The 21,121-nt window shown below is 37.9% G+C and overlaps 1 long non-coding RNA gene across 2 annotated transcripts in view; it reads left to right on the top strand.

The window, feature by feature from the left end:
* LOC111929074 (uncharacterized) overlaps window positions 1-21,121 on the top strand; it is a 95,223-nt gene that overhangs the window by 52,686 nt on the left and 21,416 nt on the right. The window contains exons 3-4 of one of the 2 annotated variants that reach the window (XR_015287266.1): window positions 8,537-8,688; window positions 10,706-12,200. This is a non-coding gene — a long non-coding RNA (uncharacterized LOC111929074). Of the gene's footprint in view, window positions 1-8,536; window positions 8,689-10,705; window positions 12,201-21,121 lie in introns of those variants that run through there. The other variant, XR_015287267.1, reaches the window with a different exon arrangement.

The raw sequence follows: 21,121 nt of genomic DNA, 5'->3' as shown, positions 1-21,121 counted from the left end.
TTCTTCTGTCTGTCATCCCTGCTAAGTCTGATATTTGCAAATATTTCAATGCCTGTGGTTCAGTGTTGATGTCAGCTGCAATCCCCTTTATGTGACTTGTTGACACCAAGGTTTAGGACTCGCAGAAGCTGAGGTGCTGGGCATGCCCGCTGAATCTCTTGGATTAACTGATGTTCAGTTGTGACATTGATGGCCTCAAGTATTCACTTGCCTGGAGAAAAAATAAATAGTACAGATAAGTTTGGGCAGTGTACCAGCAACCTCATTGTGTTTGGGTTGAATCAAGTTCTTCCTAACGCTTTTTGGCTGAGTTTTGGAAATATATTCCCGCAGCACGATGTCTGCCCATGTGGCGTTCCACAGACTTCCTTATTCATTTCAGCACTGGAAACTTCATCATTTGGTACAGTGGCCAAAATGAACAAGCCCAATTGCATTATCCTGGATTTCAGGTATTAAATTATAAGCACAAAGGGAAATTGAATTAGTATGTTAGAATATTAGGAGTTTTAAGACAACCTTTACAGATGAAAATTCTGAAGAGCTTTTTAGTTGTCTTGCACCCCGGAGACACTATGGAAGTCCTAAAAATAAAACATTTGGTACAAGCAAGTGAAACACCTATACACTTGATTTGGTGTACTTGACAGAAAGAACAAACTTTGTGGAAGCAAAGAGATATTTTCTTGTACTGGAAATCAAAAATAAATGTTGCAAGTAAGAAAAAGCCCTTTCAACCATGGGTGCTAAGTGTTTGTAGCAGGGGAAGGCTGTTATGTTGTACTCAGTGAAATAATGATTGCTCTTCAAATGATTTATTTTTAATTATGTCTTTTGCAAATGATTTTTTTTTAAGCCAGATGAGCTACTACCAGTTACTACTGATGTATTTATGAGTTTTTAGCTTTTAAAACAGAATATCCGCAAAGCCACAGTTTCACACACGAGCGCGGCAGAATTAAGCCATGATGTTTCTTTGAGTTCCAGCCCAGCTCTTGTGAGAATAATAACGAATAAAGAGAATTTAAATGAAAACCAAACATAAATTACTTAGGAAAGGTTTTGGCATTGGTGGTTCAGGAATGATGATGTATGTTGGCCTAACATATCTTTGTTTTTAAGGAGTGCTGCCCTCTCTCCTGGAGGCATAATGCTTCTGAAAGGGCTCCTCATGCTGAGCTTAATACTCAGGGGAAAATTACATGGAAAAATGTTAATATATAGCAGTAGATTTTCTCAAATCAACAGGGTATCAACAAGTCCAATAAGCATCCATGGAATGTGTTATTTGTCATTTTTACAGACTATGTAGTCAATTACATCTATTGCACAAACTTTGGTGCTGCTGCAAGTTAGTGATTGTACAATATTTTATACAGATTTTGGTGACTATATTTTTTTTTATTATGTAAAAAAATATGTTAAAAGAACTTTTTGGGCTTTTTAATGTATATAATTTTCATTTTAGGCAGTGTAGCATAGGCTTAATTATGGTTACACTGAAGTCTTTGCTTGTTTCTGTTAAAATGGAAATAATATTGTTGTGAGAATGAAAGGCACTATATACCCACAGCAGATTTCACTGCAGATTATAGCAAGTGGTTTAGATCATGTTATTAAAAGCTGAAAGTATATTGATTTCTCATGGTCTCGGAAGGGCCATGCATTTTCTCCTGTTCTAAGTAAAAATAAACCAATAAATGGCTGCATTAATGATGGTATCACTGGGTAGCAGCAGTATTTTTCTTAATGTCTTAGGCCTCAAACATGCAATCTCTTACTCATATGTTTTACTCTAGGCAGCTTCACAGAGCCATTAGACTCAATTGGGTCATTTGTCTCAGAAATGAATTCCCTAAAATCAGACTTGGTTCAAGTCACACATTCACTTCTGAATGGATGTGAATTTGCTGTGTGCTATGAAAGCCTAACCTGGAGGAAGATATTTAAAACTATTGCAAGCAGTGCAAATTGCTGTACAGGGCCTCACTCCCAGTGAATTTTGGACTGTCTTCATTATTTAGAAGATTTATTTTTCATCTCTTATAGTAAGATAAGTGATATATGCCAGCACTGCAAAAATCACGGCATAGGTAAAAGTAAGTAGTTTCTTCCATTAGTTCTTAGTCTGTCATAGCCGTATATTTCACTCCTACCAGCCCTCATCCCCTCCATATCCGTGACCTTGTTTAGTCTTCCTTGTGAAAAACTAGAGCATTGTGCCTCCCTTGGGATTTCATAATGGTGCAGATAACATTTATTTGGCACTGAAGTGATTGAAAGTCTCTAAGAGAAACTGGAGCAATTTATGAAGATTATTTTTATATATTTATTTAAATTTATTTTCATGTCACTCAATTTGTGTGAAAAGGTCTCAAAACATGTATGGAATCCATCTGTTTTCAGTTCTGGGACCCTCAGCTATAGAAATATGGAGTGTCTTTTTTGCTTGTATAAGTCCATACTGGGATATAGGCAGGCTGCAACTTCATTTACAGCTTTTTATTTTACTCCAATATACTTTCCAAAGTACCTAGCAGTATTGCATCAAGGATGCCCAAATGTTTCTTGGTTTATTGAGATGTTATTGGTGGGTGTGAAGGCCAAAACCTCATCTACCTACAGATCTTGATTAGAATTCCCAAAATCAGGAATTAGAGAAAAGAGAGGAAGAATTACTAGCTATGCAGGATATATTTCTTCCTGCTTCAGGCTGTGACCAGGCAATTTATTGACTGATGAGGATTTCTAACCTACCAGTGTGACTGGAACTCTTTGCAGTAATCAAAATCTAAATCTCTGATAAGACCTCTGGATGCCAATGGTGCTTTGCCAGTCTTAACACATTGGTAAAAAAGAAGGAATCACCTCTAGATTCCAGAGCTGCCAGAAGGAGCAGAGCAGTTCCTCCCAGCATGAGCATCAGCTGGTGACACAAACACAGGAGTTGTACTCCCTACTCAGAAGGCTTAAACGTAATAGATGTATTTTGTGTGTGCAGACAGCAGAAGGGAGATGAGCTTCTTCCCTCAGATACAGAAAGAAAATATGTGGTGAGAAGAGTTTATCAAAATGAGCATTCCCTTAGGTATTTGTAGCCAAGAGATCTCTGTGACCATATAGCTCCAAACCCACCAAAATTGCATTCTGATTAGTGAAAAGGTAAGAGATGTTTAAGTAGGCTTGCATCTCAAACAAAACCTTAAGAATTGTCCTTTGGAGCTGGGAATAATCTCAGCATAGGTGCACTGGGCATTTGATTGTCTATGCATTCAATAATTAAGGTACAGCTTAATTTCTGCAGATGAAATTGAGATAAAATCTTGTGGCGTTCATCCTGGATATCCATTTGTTCTTACTGAGCTTCTTCCACCTATAAATGGATGAATAATAGGAGTAAAAATCACCTGGATCATTCACATGTTGCCTTTGTTTGGGCTGCTGAATGTCTGTGTTCATTAGTGGATCTGTACTAAGCATGTCATCATCAACAACCAGTTGAAGATTGAAGCTTTTTTTTTTTTTCCTAGATCCTGATGGTTGGTGGCAGATGAGTAGGAGCATGCAAAAGTCTCACCTGTACTCCATCTCTGTCCTGTAACAAATACAGTCTGAGCTTACACTTAACAATGCAGAAATGACCTCTATTGAATTTGTCATGCTGATGATCAGAATGCTCAGAATTAAAATGTCTTAAGATACACCTTACAGCGTAGTCACAAAAAAAACCAAAAGGGAAGCTTGAACATATATGTCCTTAATTAAGACTTTCCACATGAACAGATGTTTTAGAATAAAAAACAAACCATATTTTAATTTTCTAATTCATGTTTAGTTGTTTAGGGGAAAACATTATGTTTTTAAGGGGCTACAGGCACTGATATGAATTAGAAAAAAAATCTTAATAATTAAATTCTTCATTTCAAATGAAAGTTAAAAATACCATACTCAAGAATTCTAGGGCCCCAATTCTTTAAACAGGTCCATGGACTTTAGTGTCCACTTATAGTAAGGAGTGGTTATGCAGATGTGTTGTAAACAATAAAGGTTTCTGACAGAGTACAGGACCATGCTATCCAAATCAATATGGAAGCAGTTGCAAAAAAATCAATACCTTGATTTTCTGGTAAGTTTTCCCAACAACTTTATAAATTACTATCTTAGGCAATGTATATTTTCAATAACAGTATTGTACATGAAGATACTGCCTTGAAGGCTTTCCAATATGAAATAAAATTAACAATATGTCTCTTAGAACAATGAGGAGCAAAGTAACAATACAAGAAAAATACTGTAATATGTAGGTGCTAGAGTGATAGCACACTAATGGCTGCAAAGGAATTAATTAGAAGTTAGGTAATTAGCAGGATGAATTCATTATCAGGTTTGCACAAGGCAGCAGAAAAATCTTAAATGTTCTACTTGCATGGCTTGTATCTTCCATGTGGAGTCTAACAATAGTCACCAAAATAGCTTATGGTGAGTGTTAAATGGTGACTCCATGTCAAAACTTTAAATGGGACACAGAAATCTTCCTTAGATATTCTCTTTAGATGTTCATATATTGATTGACTGAGGCATTTTCAAAAGTGTCCCTGCTTTGCTGTGTCAGCCAGAGGTTCAATGAAAAGCTAAGCTTAAAAAAGTCTTGGCAGAAAGTGTCTTATTAACTCCTCACTAGCTTACTAAGTGAGGTTCTTAAAGTGATGCTCTTATCCAACAAAAAACCTGGATTATTTTGTGCATAAATCTACTTTCATGGAAACAAAAATGGTCTTGTATTTTTTTTTTGTTTGTTTGTTTTTTTTGCTTTTAAAGTAAGCCTGAATGCATCTTAAGTTAGGTAAAGAAGGGAAATCTGCAGTTGTCTCTACTCTCCCTGGTTTGGTTTGTGTTATGTAGTAGTCTTTGCCTGTGAGAACTGGATTCCTTTGGGATGAACCTAAACTGGAAGAAAAAAAAAAAAAAAGGAAAAAAAAAATGTAAAAAAAAAATCTGTCCCCCCAAAAGCACAAAGCAAAATGAGTGTCCCTGAGTACTCACTGATGTTCCCTTCAGAAATTACTTTTCTGTACTTTGTTGTTTGCTGATATGGTAAGAGCTATTGATGACTGCAAGGATTTACTGCACATGAGAACTCTGTGGTCAGCTTCTTTTCATGCCAAAACTAACACCAAAACAGAAATTTAGCCTGATCTGGAGTTTCTGTCTTGATCTGGAGTGGTTATGGTATTTGGCAGCTGTGGCAAAGGAAGGGTTGCCTGAAGGCATGTGTGTGAAACTAGCATTAAACTTTCTATTTCCTTACCTTCAAGTCTGTGAAAGTGTCTGTAAAATACTTGATAGTTCTACAATGACTTTTAAAAAGTATTTGTTCACCTGCCATACTTTGTTCCATTTACATTTCCTTCAACTGAGAAATGTAATTTTAAGTGCTGTCCTAGAGAAGAAGGATTGCTCTTGGTGAAGGAGATTGTATCAGTCAACAGCAATTTTCTCACAGATAAAATTTTCTAAACCAATCTTACACAAATTTTCTTTCATTGCAAGAAAAATATCTGATGGAGAAAAGTATTCTCTGAGACAACATAATTATCCTATGGCAAAATGGTATGTACATGATTTATGCAATGATTGCACATAGCACAGTTTTGTTTTTACTTTAATGAATGGAGACGTAAAATGTCATACTTATGAAAGAATATTTTAAAACACTCTTGGTATCAGCTCAGTATTAGTTTGCTCAACTCAATATATATAGGCCATGTTTTCCCTTAAGCATGTCAGTCACCATCAGAAACAAAACCAGGAAGATTGCCATGGACACATTTCAAGAGCAGATGATTTAAAACTCAAAAAAGAAAAGTCAACAAAACAAATCCACATTTCCCACTTGTTTTAAAAATGTCTCTTCAAAGTATAATTTTATAAATGTAACTTTGGAGGAGAAAACAAATTTCTCTCAGAGAGATGGTCCAATTTGTGAGTGACTGGAATGATTGATGCTCAAATCATTTCGTGTGTGTGTGAGGGGAAGGAGCAGGTTGGGTCTTGCTCTGGTGAGGAGATGCTCTGCTGCATACACGCCCTCCCCACCCCAAAGCCTGTATCCCAGCCTGGCAGTGGCTGCCCATCCCTGGCACAGCACAGCAATGCTCCACAGCCACCTCTGGAACCCCTAACCCAGCTCCTGGGTGGCCAAATGACCAGAAATCCCACCTGGGGGAAGGGTCCAAGAAAGCAGAACATGGGGCAGGCACATGTCTTTACCCTACCTCCTCTTGGAATTTCTATTAGCTGGACACTGCTGGAAACCAGGACTGGTATTTATGTTTCTTCTTTTGTATCTATCTTCTGTCTTTCCCTAATTTCCTCTTGGAATTTTTGAGTAACTTAAAATTGAACTGACTTAGAGTGTGCAGAGTTGAATGGGTTAAATTAAATGCTTTAAGAAGTATTTCATGTTGTTTGAATGTTGCTTTAAACCTTTGGACAAAGTTTTCTGATTTTCTGGGGTTGCCAGAAAAGTTTTTTGACCTCCTGAGAATATCTTGTTGGTATTTCTCTGTGTGTCTAATTCATAGTACATGAACAACTGTAGTGCCCTTTTAAAAATCTCATTGAGTGAGTTTTTTGGGACCTTTCCACAAATATGGAGGAAGTTAAAACCGTACCTGCTTGAATATATTGTGGTTTATTTTTTTGTTTTAAGAACATTAATTAAAGTGAGAATAGAAATTGTATCTCTGTGTAGTCAGGCACACTCTCACCCATGCTTATTCTCATGCTAGGACTTGTTGCTCCATTCTCCTTAGGATTATCTTCTAGGAATGAATGATTGTGTAGCTCTAGGATTGAAATTACTATGAGCCACCTGATAACACCTTCCTGAGACTTTTTTACAAAGCAATATTTTAGTATGGGTTCATGGAACATCAAACTTCAGACAAAGAATAAAAAAGTTGACAAATAAGGTGCTATTTTCTGGAATTACAGATGGAAACAAATTCTTCCCAACTGTGGTGAAGAATTGCCGTCTTCCCTGGGGAGACAATTATTGTCTTTTTGTTTTGTTTTGTTTAAAATAGAAATACAGGAATTTTCTTTTGCAGCAATTAGTGGTGATGCATGGAGTGAGCTGCTAAGTACTCATGACTTATCTGGATAGACAGGGCTGTCCCCTGCAAATCACAATGAATATTGGGCTGTCCATAAAGAGCAAGGAGTGATATCAAAGAGAACATTCAGCTATTACCAGGGCAAACTCCTGGCCATGAGCTTCTGCAGATGATAATATGAAAAGACTGAGATGAAATTAAAAGCAGTGTTAAGTACCCAGGAGGCAGAAAAACGTGCAGTTGTTTCTTTGCATTACTTGTGTATTGTACTTGTGCATTGAGATGATATTTTTCAGTAGTATTATAGGCATTTTTTTGAATGTAGAAAATGCTGTGGAATTATTTTTATATGGTAGCAAATGAATGGAGCAACTGGCTCCAGCCACACAGAGAACAATTACTACATTGAGTATATATGGTTTTTCTTAAAGCTGTATAGTCAATGACTTTTTTGTGTAAAGATATCTTACTTTTGCTGAGGTGTAACCAGTGGTTATGTCCTCCAGGGGAAGTGCTGCAGCGTGCAGACTTTTTCTTTCTGGTAAGTCAGTAGAACCTCTCTTGCCCTTACCAAGAAATTCCCATGTAAAGGAGGGTGAGTGCCACTGATGTGAGGTTTCTGTTTCACACAAATTCCTCTGATACTGTGGAAGCTGTTGAGAGCTTGCTCCTTCCTTATTGATGTTATTGTGCTACGGGGAGCATTAGAGAAAACTTCCTGACCTCTGCACAGATCCTCAGGGATCCATTTTGGTTTAGGAAATTAATTGCCATTTTCTCTCTGAGGGGAGCTCTTTGCAGGTACAGTTTCTTGAAGTATATCTGCACTGAAGCCCTGCTGTGACTGTTGCTCCTTCAGAAGGGCTTAGCTTGCCTTAAAAAAGCAGGGTTTTTTGGTTTTTTTTTTACCCAGTACAAAAAGCAAACAGCCTGATCCTGGGCAGCAGGGTGTTGCAGCCTTGCTAAGGTTTTTTTATTCACTGATACTCTACTAGCAGAACCTGAGCTGGCTTGCAGTAGCTGCTTTAGGGATGTCTATAGTACCATGACTGCTGTGTAGGTGTGTCTCAAGGAGTAGCCTGTCACATGTAGGCGGTGATAAATTTGGAGGAAGAGCTGCTGCTGGGTAAAGGTTAAAAGGATGTAATGGTTTACTAGATCACAGAATCATAGAATGGTTTGAATTGGAATGGACCTTAAAGATCATCTTGTTCCAAGCACCTGCCATGGGCACCAACCAGCCTGAACACTTCCAGAGATGGGGCATCCAAAACTTCTCTGGGAAACCTGTTCCTGTGCCTTGCTATGCTAATTTTTTTCCTAATATCCAATCTAAACTCACTCTCTTTAAATTCAAAGCTACTCGCCCACAACCTGTCTGTTCTCTTGTAAAAAGTCCCTCTTCATCTTTCTTACAGGTTCCCTTCAGGTGCTGGATGGTCACAATTAGGTCACCTTCTCTATTCCTTCTGAACAAGACTGAATAAACCCAGTTCTTCCAATGGCATCCTCTGGACTTGCTCCAACATCCTCCCTGTGCTGGGACCCCAGAGCTGATGCAGTGCTCCAGGTGGGCTCTCACCAGAGCAGAAGGGCAGAATCCCCTCCCTCCCCTGCTGCCCATAGGGCTCTGGATGAACCCAGGACATGTTTGGCTCTCTGGGCTGTGAGTGCCATGGCTAGGGCATGCCAACCTCTCACCCCCAGAAACCCAAGTCCTTCTGTGCAGGGCTGCTCTCCATCTGCTCATCCCCAGCCTGGATTGATACCAGGGGTTGAATGTTTGTCTCTGTTAAGTAAACACTCTCCTAAACCTCAAGCCACAAAATTGAAGAGCAGGTAGACTGGTAATTACTATTAGTCCTTAGAAACTCTTGCCATATTGGGGTCAGGTAGAGAGAGAACTGAAATCTGTAGGTGGTGTGGTATAGTGTGGGGCAAAAGAAGGACAAAATAAGGATGTGACATGAGTGAAAGACTAAGACTGATTAAAACATCATATCTTATTGCTTCTGAGTCTTACTTTCTCTCATTTAAATGCCTTTATTAACTTACTTGTTTCAAAAACATATTTTCATATTTTTGTGCACAAGGAAAATGTAATATTTCCCAGTTGCTTTTGTATGTGCTTAGCTCTGCCAAAAGCTCAGGAGAGTGGGGACATTTTCATATTATTTTCTTTCAAAGTACAGTTGAAATTTCACCTCTTCCTTCATATTTTTATGTAAAATAATTGCTAACTTTCAGGAACTTAAATCCTTGAAATATTATATGATTTTATTAGTTTTAAATCTTCAAGCTCTTCCCCGAGTTACAAAAATGTAGAAGTCATTATTTTTAACAATGTAGCATTTCCTTATGTAAGTACTGAATATTACTGTAAGTACTACTGTGAGGAAGTCCCTCAAGTTCCTAAAATAGCTCAGATTTGGCTCTGTTATTGTTGAGAGTATAAGAAAAATGCTGTGGACAGAATACTGGTGGAGTTTTCAAGTGCTTGTGATGAATGAGTTGATTCAGCTCAAGTCCTGTTGGACTGCACATCACAAATGCCACCATCCTTTATACACCTTCAACAAAAAGATGATTCTGCTAGGAGATGGTTTCCTTGCTCCTACATTTAGGTAAAACTGTGCTCCCCTCCTCTTGTGTGGCCTTTTTTGTTAGCTTACCTGTATTAGGCCCGCTAACCTTGGGCAAGATTATTTTTTTATGCTTCATCTTTTTAATTTTTTTTCTATGAAAGGATTAAAATAAATGTCCTCAAAGTCCAGGCCTCTATTAAGGTTGGGAGGAACTGGTTTGCTAAAGGTGGTGGTATTGAGGGGATAACAACGAGGGTGAGAAGAGGTAAGGATACGGGCTACTACTAATCTAAAAGTCTGTTCCTTTTATACTGAATTTTTACAAAAAATAAAGGTTAAAATTAGGTCTGTGGGCTGCTTATGGATATTCAGATAAGCAAGGGCTCAGGATCTTGTCCACAAAACCAGAACACCATGGCTATGTTTTCTAACTCAAGAAATATTTCCCTTCTGCAAAGCTGTAAGTTCATGCAACTGACTTGTGAATGCTTAAATAGTAATGTAAACAGACAACCCACTTTTTGGCCACGTTTTTGGAGAACAGTTGTTCTGTTAAATGAAGTTTATTAAAAGTGAGTGGTTTGCCAGAAATTGTCTTCTTCTGGCAATCAAGAGCCATGAGCACAGAAAGCCAGCAGCACTTCTGTAACTCCTTTGACCCTCACCAGTTACTAAACCAGTGTAACTTCTTCAGGCTGTCTTATCCTTTCAATTTGATTTAAGCCTGTAATGTCATTGACATATGTCTACAGATCATGCTATTTGAAAGAAAGCTATTTCAGGAAAAAAGATGTTTTGTTGTGGTTAAGAGCCTATGTTCATATTTCAGAGGACAGTTTGTTCATCTCTAGTCTTGTGGCCTTAACTCTTGCACTTGACTGGAACCTTAATGATATCCTTGGTTTTGTCCTCAGATACAAGAAGTCTGCAGAAGCCAGAAATTCTTACTATGAACAGCTCCAAAGCCTTGATTTTTTTTTTTTTTTCATTTTATTTATTCAGAAAATGATGAAGAACACCTGCATCACAAACCAGACTTCTATGTGTGTCTACTGGGGGCCAAAATAAAAAGCCAGTACCAGAAAGTGCTTAAGAGAAGAAGGTATCTGTGTATTGCTTCTGATTTTGGCCTCCCTTGTGAAAACCAGGAGCTGCAGATGCTGCCAGATGGAGATGTTTGTTCTTGCCTGCTGAGGCTGCTGCAGGATCTCTGTCAGATGGACCAAACCCATTATCTCCTTGTGGCAGGAATGGATAGAGGAGCTCCAGGCAGGAGGGAAGCTGTGCCCCTACCAGTCTAGCACTGATAATGGAGACAAGAACCTGCATTTGTGTAGGGGCATGAGGAGGGTCAGTCAAACCAGGCACATTTTGCTCCTTTCCTTTCAAGCCTGAAAACCCTTTAGGCACCTGTGAGGAAGAGGGTGGCCCCTGAGGAAGGTGTAACAGGGGTCAGCAATAGCAGGCCTGGGAAAGGAGCCTTCCAGCATGCTGGACAGTGGCCCCTCCTTAGTGGCCAAATGCCCCTATCGCTGTGCTTTCCTCCTCCCTGCCCTGGTCCCCCTTATCAGGCTGTATGAACCTGGGAGAGCTCAGAAGGGGGACTTTTTTCTGCCATTGCAAATTTGGGATAAGGCAGTCGAAATAGAAGAGTGTAAACATAAGAGCTGAGTTTTTCTGAAGACTGCCATGTAGAATGGTAGGCTAGTATACCTGCTTATTCTGGACTGTATTTTTTCTCCGTCCTAATTAAACCAAAATGAATTCAGAAAAAAATACCCTGATTTATACAATTCAATGGCAGAGATGAATTTGCAGCTGCTTTAAGATGGTGGCTGTCACTTCATCTGGAATACAGCATGCAGAAGGGCTGCATATAAATAGTGCTGCACCCAGACAATGTTTTACAAAAGCAAGTGCTCCAAAATATCAATGCACGATTCCAATTTTTCACTAGGCAGCTGTCTCCAATCAGAGTGGCAATTTGTTACCTATTAGAAAAGTCATCTTGCTGCTGGCTGTCCTATAAAGAGAGCTTGTTTGGCTCTCCTTTAGAAATAGCAGCTATTGCTGGCCTCTTTTATTGATAAGGCAATATGTGGTGGTAATAGCCGTGTAGTGGTTGAAGAACAGCTCCTTGGGACATTTTTGATCCCTTGTCCTAATTGTGGCTGTAAGGAAAAGAAAGACAAACTGATGTCAACTGGGAATTGGTGAGAGGAAATGAAGCAACACCCATTTTAAGCCAGGTCTGAATTTGTGGTGCTAGTGTACACAAAATGCTATCAAGATGAAAGTGATGAAGAAATTCCTGCTTGTTTTCAAAATAGTCAAATAGGAAATCTTTAATTGGGAGGAATGACTAATGGGTCACCTGAGAACAGAAAAGTGTCTTATGAGAGTGTAATCTCTTATTCTTAAGCATTTCCTGGAGTTGACTTGCTAAGACTGATTTTTTTTCTGAGCAATGCCTGAATAGAAACTGATTGAATTGACATTCTTCCTTACTGTGATAATTATTTATTTTTCCTATGGATGCTACATCTGGTTCTTTTTGAGGAATATCTCAGCATCCTTTAGTCCATCTCCTAGGAAAGCCTGAAGTGATTGATACAGGAGTGGTTAACACAAATGTGTATGAGCTCACAGAAGCGAGGAAATGGCTCTTCATGAGTACGTGCATGAAAATTTTCAAAGTCAAAAAGGAGTGACCTAAATATTTGGTAGAGAGTAGGCTTTGCATTCCTAGATTACTGTGGCATTGAAAGCACAGCAGTAGTTTTCCTCAGAGAGCAGACAACATGGTTATAGGCTACTTCCCAAGCTAGCTAGCTGTTTTTGGGAAGGGATCCTCTTTCTGAATGTGTGAAATAAGCAAGACCCTAGACTGATAAAAAATTCTGTAGTATGTTTGCAGTAAGGGCTTATTCTCAGGCTTCATTTACAGATTTCCTTCCTCAGACCAGTTATAAGTGCAAGTTCTAGACAGTGCTTGCCTCTTGCCAAAACTGAGATCTTATCTGTGCTGTTGTGGTAAGTGTGTGACTGTCAGGGCACCTGAATTTCTGCCAGAATCCCTTTGTGAGATCATCCTGAACCCCCACATGCTGAGTCAAACACGGTGAGCCTCATGGAGTCTTACAATCTGTAGTGAGCAAGAGCTGACAAAAAATGTCTTTGTCCCTGGTTTCGTGTGTGTTTTTGGTGTGTGTGGATACAGAGTTTTCTAAATGAAGTCGTTAATATATAGCTATTCTGATAATTGGTGGATTATTCTTTGTGAAGTGATGCCTTCTCACTTTTGGTTTGATAAGGACCATGCAAGCATGCAGCAGAGCAGCACTGGATCCCACTAAGGCTGCACTTTCTCAACCCACCATTGAATTGGGAGGTGTTGAAGCCAGCAGAGCCTTGCTCTGAAACATCCACCACAAATCCCAAAAGTTATTCTGTCTGGTGTCACAACCAATTCAGCTGTGTTGATGATAACAAAAATGCCCAGAGTAAAACTGGACTTTGTGTCAGAGTACGTGCTCCAATTCCTTAACTGGTTTGCAGAATCTTCTCTCCTTTTCATTAAAATGCAGGGAGAATTAAAGTTAAATTTGTTTATAAAGTATGCTTCTCTAAACACATTTACTTCTGTGGCAGAATTTTTTTTGCCTGTTTCCCAATGACAGAAAGAGAAGCTACTTTGGACGAAGCATGAAAGACTACAGACTGTCTGCAGTTTATCCCTCAGTGCTTGAAGCTGCTTTTTATTATTCATTTGTATCTTTCTAGTCCTTGGAGTCATGATCTAAGCTTTGGTGTCTATGAATTTGTCTAATTCCTTTCCAAACTGTCTGATAGTGTCTTCCTCCACAACTTCATATAAAAACAAATCCCAGAACTTTAGGATCCACTGTGGGAAGAAATACTTTTTTAATCTTTTAAAAATGAATCCCCTTTTAGTTTCACCAAGTACCTCTCAGCTGTGGTGTTGCAAGGACATGAGGAAACGGAGTTCTGCAAATTTCTTGCTTGATTTGGTAAATCTTTGGAACTTCTCTACAGCCTTTTCACTCTCTTCTTTTAAGGAAGCTGCTCCAACTCTTTGAACATTATAATTACCTCCTCTGTACTTTAACCATCTCTGCTACATCCTTCTGAACTGACTTTGACCAGCACAGAAATCTCTTTGTCTTGTTCTTCACAGCATTTCTAATAATGCTCAGTCTCTTTCGGTTTTGGCCCCTTCTCCACATTGGGCTGGCATATCTGGAGAGAATAATTTGGCAAGGTGACTTCTAGATCTCCTTCCTGAGCTTTAATTCCCATTTCTGAGGTGAACACGTGTAAGTATAGCTTGGACTATTTTCTCTGAACACATTCCTCTATGATGAGTGTACTGGTTTCCAACTTTTCTGCCCACTTGTTTGTGTTTGCCTCCTAAAGTTTACCTTTAAAACCTTTGTTTATCCTCTGCATCCCTTCTTGGCTTCCTCTGATGTATTTTCAAACATTTTACTCTGTTTGAAAGCTTTTTTTGAGGCAGTCCTCCAAATTTCTTTAGTTCTCTCAATTTCCATTTTAGGTTGGTCCTCCCATCTTGTACAAACATTCATATTTACCTTCATCCAGAAAGTTTTCAATTCCCTAAATGCCAACATTTTCTGTAAGATGGCACCTGTGACATTATTTTTTGCTGAGGCTTGCTTGTGTTTTATTCTACATGCACAATTTATTTGTTTTTTATTTATTCCAACTGGAAAAATCCTTTTAAGTGTGCTCAGCAGTTATTTAATAGAGGTTGATTTTTCCTGCTGCTTTATATATTTAGTTAATATGCATTCTTGATCAGTAATTTTCAAAGTCATGTACAGATTAACTTGTTTTCTGTTGCTCAGTTTGAACTGGCATCGTGATCTTTCTGTATTTGAGTCCCATTAGTTACGCTATCATGTTTTTCTCAAGAGCTACTCTCAAAAACTAGGCTAAAAATGCTGCCCAGTGAGTTCCAGGATCTTGCTATGTTGGTTATTTAATTTATGGGATTAGTTCTAGCCTTGACCCTCTGTGGATCCAAACCAACAATTCTATTTTTCACTTTTACATTTATTAACTAGTCACTTTAATGTATTTTGTTATTCATGCATGTTATGGTGGTAGATTCATCTAGTCATTGCAGGAAAAAAAAAAAAAGTATGTTTGAATAGTGGGGTTTTTTTTGTTCAAAGGCCAGATTTTTTACAGCTGACAAGCAATAAGGTTTATGCTTATTCTGTCTCTCTATCACTGAGGTCATGTATTTCAATTATGGCAAAAGTTGTTCCTCATACAGAATCCTAGACCTGTTGAAATTGCTAAGAATTTTGCAACCAGGGGGATGAAGTTTAGCCTGTTGGCTTCTTAGAAATTCAGAATAATGCAGCTACCTTTCTCAGCTCACACTCTTATCTCAAATGATCATGCTTACCCCATTTAGGGATTTTGGCCTTGTTCTCTGGTAGTAATCTCAACTGTATGTTCCTCTGTTTATTGCAAATATATATTGTTATAGTTGAGTGTATATTTCTGAAACCATGAATATCTACTACAGAATAAATGCCAGCTTCCATTTTATCTAAACTTTATAATTTTCCCATTTACATAGTTTTTATTACCTTATTCGCTCTGCCCTTTTCCCAAATGCTAACTAAAATATCTATACCTGAATTGGGGTGAGATTGCTTATTGGAAAATGTAGCAGAAAATTGTCGTTGCTCTTCGGGCATTTTCCTTGTTGACAGTAGATTTTTCTGTCATCACACAGCTCTTATTTTGCCATGTCCCAGCAACTTCTGTTTTTCTACTGAGCCTTCTGAGCACACAGACAGAAAATGCAACATTCAAATACCAGTGAATAAAATTACAAGCTTTAGCAAACAATCCACCAGAGAGGCATCGGGTTATATATTTGCCTTAGCTCTACCTTCATTACTCCTGCACTTCCCTGCAACAGTAATAAAATGTGTTCACTGGGCTTTTTGTATGCAGTAAGAATTTTAATTTACTCTAGGAGGAAGAGCTAGTTCATAACTCAATAGAACTGACTGGACTCATAAGTTATTTAGTACAGCTCCTTGTGATAAGATCTGGACACGACACCGTTTATTATGCTTTTTCTGCCCTCTCAGCCCTGTACTTTGACTGAGAGCTAAACAACAGAAGTGGCAAATGGATTTGTTTACAATGCAAATCTGAGCCTGATCGGAAATAATGCAAAAGGCCTACCCAGTTACATGTTTCATAGCACAGGATAGCCTGAAATGAAAAAGATTGAACTGATCTGTGCCCAGGGATGCTGTGCAGTTACTGAGTCACGACTGCCTTGTGGTTCTCAGCACCTGCAAAGGATCTGATGCTGCTCTCTTCAGGACTGCTCAGGCACACACTCTGAGAAAACAGGCTTGCTACACATTTGCCTTTACTTCTTTGCTGTTAGTACAGTGGGTAATACAGAGAAGAATTTCACACATTTAATTTTTGAGGAGAACAAAAGAATGATTCTATGTCTGAGATAAATAGTCTATATGTGTATGTATATGTAAACTTGGAACTTTAGTTCCAACTTAGTTGGAGAGAAATGGAAGGGGAGTGGGAATATACAAAAAGAAGGCAAAAATAGTCTAAGTAAATATATTGTTATATAATATTGATCTATATTATATATCATAGATAATATCATAAAGAACATAATAAATGATATCATAATATAGTTTTCCTTGCGAAGACTTTGTGCAAAATATTAGGGAATCAGTCTTACAAAAGTGAAACTCTCAGCAAAGCAATTAATTAGTCAGTGTTTGTCCTTGTTTGAGGCTAAGTTTCAGGAGCACATAGTAAAGGCTCAGGACATGGCAGGGAGTGTGTTGTAGTTTCCCTGCAACACAGTCTTGGAAACCTTGAGGTAAAGTTGACTCTCATGTAAAACTGTTTTCTTCCTTGTCTTTGTAATTACATTTTCCCCCACCCTAGCAGCAGGTACCTGTCCTCTGAGGGAATTTGAGACCAAATCTCAGTGATCTGACTTCAGGTTTATGTTTCCATATAATTATGAGATAATTATATTTTTTTCCCTTCTTCTACTTATTCTCATTGTAGGGAATAAATATTTAGAGGCAAAGGACAGTAACTCAACAACTCTTTTTTTGGAGCAGAATTGTTTTCATGAATACAAAATCATAATTACTTTATGCTGATCACATATCAAATCTAGTTTTAGCACTCAGCACACAGCAGTGGCAAGCAAGGTCCATTTAATCAGAAAGCAGCTATTTAATGTGTGCATCACTGTTTTGAAAGCTTGCTGCAGTGGTTAGAGGCCGTGCTTGCTTGTTGGGCTTCTCAGAAACAGTTGTTGCAATTCTTAGGGGTGCAGGTTATTGAACACTGCACCTTTTGAAAGAGCAAACAAAAATATGTAGGTAATCTTTCATTTGGAGTTGTGCACTGGAGAAGATCTGAACAGATACATAGATGTATATGTTTGGTACGTGAAAATGTCTCAATATTGAGTGAATATTTGGGAAGACTGAAGTTATTTGCTCCTGTATCACCATTGCTCTTTGGCTTGCCTCTTAAAATAATTTCGGAAAACAATTAATTGACAGATGTGATGGATTCCATATTAAAATAAAATAAATTAATGCAGTCTAAGGGACTCCATGAACTCCATGATTGCTATAATTTTGTGTTAAAGTGTGAGTCAATTTAAAACAATTGTCTCCCTTTGTAGTAGAATGACTTATATTTTGGTAGTAGTTCTGTGTCTCTTATGCAAATAATGGTACTGGAGCGTATGTTAGAAATTTATTTTTTAAATCATCTTCAAAGTAAAGTGGGATCAAAGTGTCAGGAGTGTAGATCAAAACCATCAAATGCTCACATATATAAATATATATATATATATTTATGTATGTATTTTAATCAAGAGTTCAAAGGAAGATTATAAACACCATCTTCTTGATTTCATTAATGGCAAATCAGACCTTCTAAAACAGTGTTCAAGTTTCATCATGATGAGGACAGTCGAGAGTAAAAAAGAAAGACGCTTCAAATTTTGTTAGAATAATAACCTCCATCTCCTTAAAAAGCTGAAAATATTAAAATAACTCCCATAGGAAAAAAACTTTTACCTGAAATATGGAATCACTACCAAATCTGTTGGTTGGAAGAATAGTTTTTGCAAATGAAATAAGTTTTCAGTGCCGATAGTATTCCTCTCTTCTCTATAAACTGAAGATAAAACAGATGAAGATGAAGATGTTGAAGATAAAACAGATTGCACAGAAGGGCTGAGTTTCTATGGTTGCAGTAGTTTTCTGAAGTGTACATTTATAAAACAGGACCCTTCAAATATTCTTCTGGTAGGAAGTGAAGGTGTATGAGAAGTTGTAAATATCAAATTCTACTGGTTGTTTGCTTCTTTACTTGATTATGTTCAAGTGTTTGGAGACCACCTCCTTTGGTGAATGCCTGAATCAGACATATCAGAAAGCTTTCAGAATTTCAGTATTTTAACAGTACATGCCTCTGCTTTGCTCTCTATACTGGAAAAACCGTTCATATTTTTCTAGCTGTCTGTATTTCCCTCCAAGTTTGTGTACCAAATTAATCACAGCTTTCAGCAAATTCACAAAAGTTCTGCTTTGCTGTAAAAATCACCCATTTTCTTGAATGCTTTTGTTCTAACTAAAAGGATAAAATTAAAAACGGTGTTTATTCAAGTAAAAAATCATAAATTAGAAAACTAATGTCCTCATCAACTTTTGCTTTCCAATTTTTATGGAATATTATTATTGGAACAAAATCCCTTAATGATATTGATAGATTCATTACAATAAATGCTTAATAATAGCATGCATTTGTATTACTTATTTTTCTACTAATGATTTTCAAGATATTAATTCTAGCTATTTTTGTGGCTGTTCTAACCTGACATTTGTTCATATTTATTTCATTACTTGCCATGTTTAATTTACCAGCATATCAAATCCACTCTAAATTTCAACATAGTTGCAATGGGAATAGTTTTCATTATGTTCTTCATTTACAGTGAAGAACAATTCTCTGTTTGTTTTTCTATAAAATGACCAGAGATTTGGGGAATGTTAACCAGCTAGAAACTCTGGTTGACTTTGTTCTACAGGTTTTCAAACTTCGCTGCAATAAAGTGTCTGTGTATAAATCTGACTTACAACAGTCCCTCAAAGCATTCTTAGGAGGTAGAGTGATTGTTAAATAAGGCATTAAATGTTGATGCACTGCTGTTGGTGTGGAAATAATTAAAAGCAGTTGTTAACTAAGGCTTAAGGAAATCAGCTTTGCCAGATTTGGCATGATTTGGGTGAGTAAAACTTTCCATGCAAGTAATAGAAAGAGGTGAGACCTAGCTCCATAATTTGTAAGTAGGTAATATGAGATAAAAGACAAAAGTGAATTACAGACTGCGTAGAAATCCAGGAAAGTTATTCTCTTGAGGAGATACATAGACATCCTATACAGCAGAAAAAGTTTTAGCTCTTCATTCCTAACCTTGGTCACAGCTTGCCACTCATGATGAAGTTTTTTGCATAGTCATGCCCAACACCAAGTCACTGACATTGTGTGTTTAAGGAAAGAATATTTCCTTTCCCAATCCTCTAAGTAAATTTCTTGATTTCTCCCCTGTCCACAGCTCCTCTCTTATGCCAGCATTGGTACCGATTTGGTCCTTTGCTGAGCTGTGTCCATTTGCAGTTTTCTTTGCTGAGCTGAGCTCTTCTGTTGTGCTCCTCAGGTGTTTTTGGCTCATGAAGGAATCTACTGTTAAAACTACTGTAAATTAAAGGAAAGAGGAGACTGAAGGGTGTAGGAACAGTGCCTCTTCCCAGTAGTCACTCAGCTGGCTCACTCCTCTCCTAATAAAGTGCAGTCTGAATGTTTGCTCAGGAATTGAGATGATGTTAATGTCAAAGAAGAAAAAGAAGACAGCTGCAGCCAAAATATCCAGCAGTCTAAGTGGTGCATGAGGTACCAGATATGTGCAGACAAGGAAGTGCAAGATTGCTGAGACAATGCTGCTTGCTCTCAGCACACCAGCAGTTGCTTGCCAATAGTATGTTTTGAGGAGAAGAGTGGGGCACATTTGTTTATTTTCAGAAAGCAGCTTTTGTTACACTGATGAAGTGCAAGGAAGAAATTATAGAAGTAACAGAGTAGTTTTATCTATATAATGATTAGAAATTAAATTACTTATTTTTCTAAGTAATGGATTTGGATTTTTTTTTTTCTTCTCTGCACTGCAGGGTAGACTATGCATGCACATATATTTTTGGGTCACTGACATAAAATTATGAACAGAGACACTCCAATCTGGATATCGAAATAATAAAGCAAACAAATAAAAGCATCAGACACCTCTTAAAAGACACCTAAAAACACCTCCTTTGCCCTCTCCTAAAAAGAAAATAAACACAACCAAAACCGACTCATCCCAGGCTTAGTCCTGAACCAATCCTGAACCTATCCTTGTCACAATATCTGACACTAGTTACTAATTTAAATTTGTGAAAGTCTCTTAGTCATTGGTCATTCAGAGGGCTCTTCAGATGTTTCTAGCACTTAGGAACTGATCATCAGCTAGAATAAATGAGTCCATTGCCACTGGAGGTCACTGCTCATACTACAGAATAGTTTTTGGAATGAGGGTTATAAGTTTTTGGGACAAAAACCAAGAACTGTTGCCCTACCCAGCATTATTATCTAGCTGACAGCACACAATAAACCCTCCAAACTCTAAAGAGAGAGCAAAAATCTAAACTAGAGATTTATTTAGTATTTCAGAACTATTGTTTTATGCTTTGTTCTATGGTTGCAATGAATTTTTTGCATTTATTTCATTTTCTCTAACATTGCTTTCTCATATTGGGCCGTGCCACTTACTGTTTGTTCTTGAGCAGCCTAAACAGCACTCCGCTGATGTAACGTGCCACTTCTTATGATTCATCTCTAAGTTCATAAATGTAATGTATTCAGGAAGAAATACTTGTAGAGAAATGTTGCTGGAAATCTGACAGCAGCCTTTTATGGAAACATGGCTCTCTTCTTCTGCTCAGGGTGTGAAGAGGTGGCACTCAGCCCGGCACAGTTCAATATAAGGATCAGTCAAACGTTGCCTGTTGATCTCACTGCAAATTTGATGACTTTTACTCTCTGCTGCATAAGTGTTCCCTAAAGGAAAGTATTATTTACAGGACACTTTCAGATCAGGGTGATGGCTCTTCACTTCCCATCAAAACAATATGAAGAAGATATCTCAGTGAAACAGGCAACTTTTGTGAACTTTGGTTTAGTTCTGATGGGTGCAAGCTGTGTTTTGCTCCTTGATAATATTTGTAGAGCAACATCAGTCAG

The sequence above is a fragment of the Cyanistes caeruleus genome, chromosome 5 (genome assembly GCF_971803275.1).
Source record: "Cyanistes caeruleus chromosome 5, bCyaCae1.hap1.1, whole genome shotgun sequence".
Classification (NCBI taxonomy): Eukaryota; Metazoa; Chordata; class Aves; order Passeriformes; family Paridae; genus Cyanistes; species Cyanistes caeruleus.
This window is presented reverse-complemented; position numbering and strand designations above follow the sequence as displayed.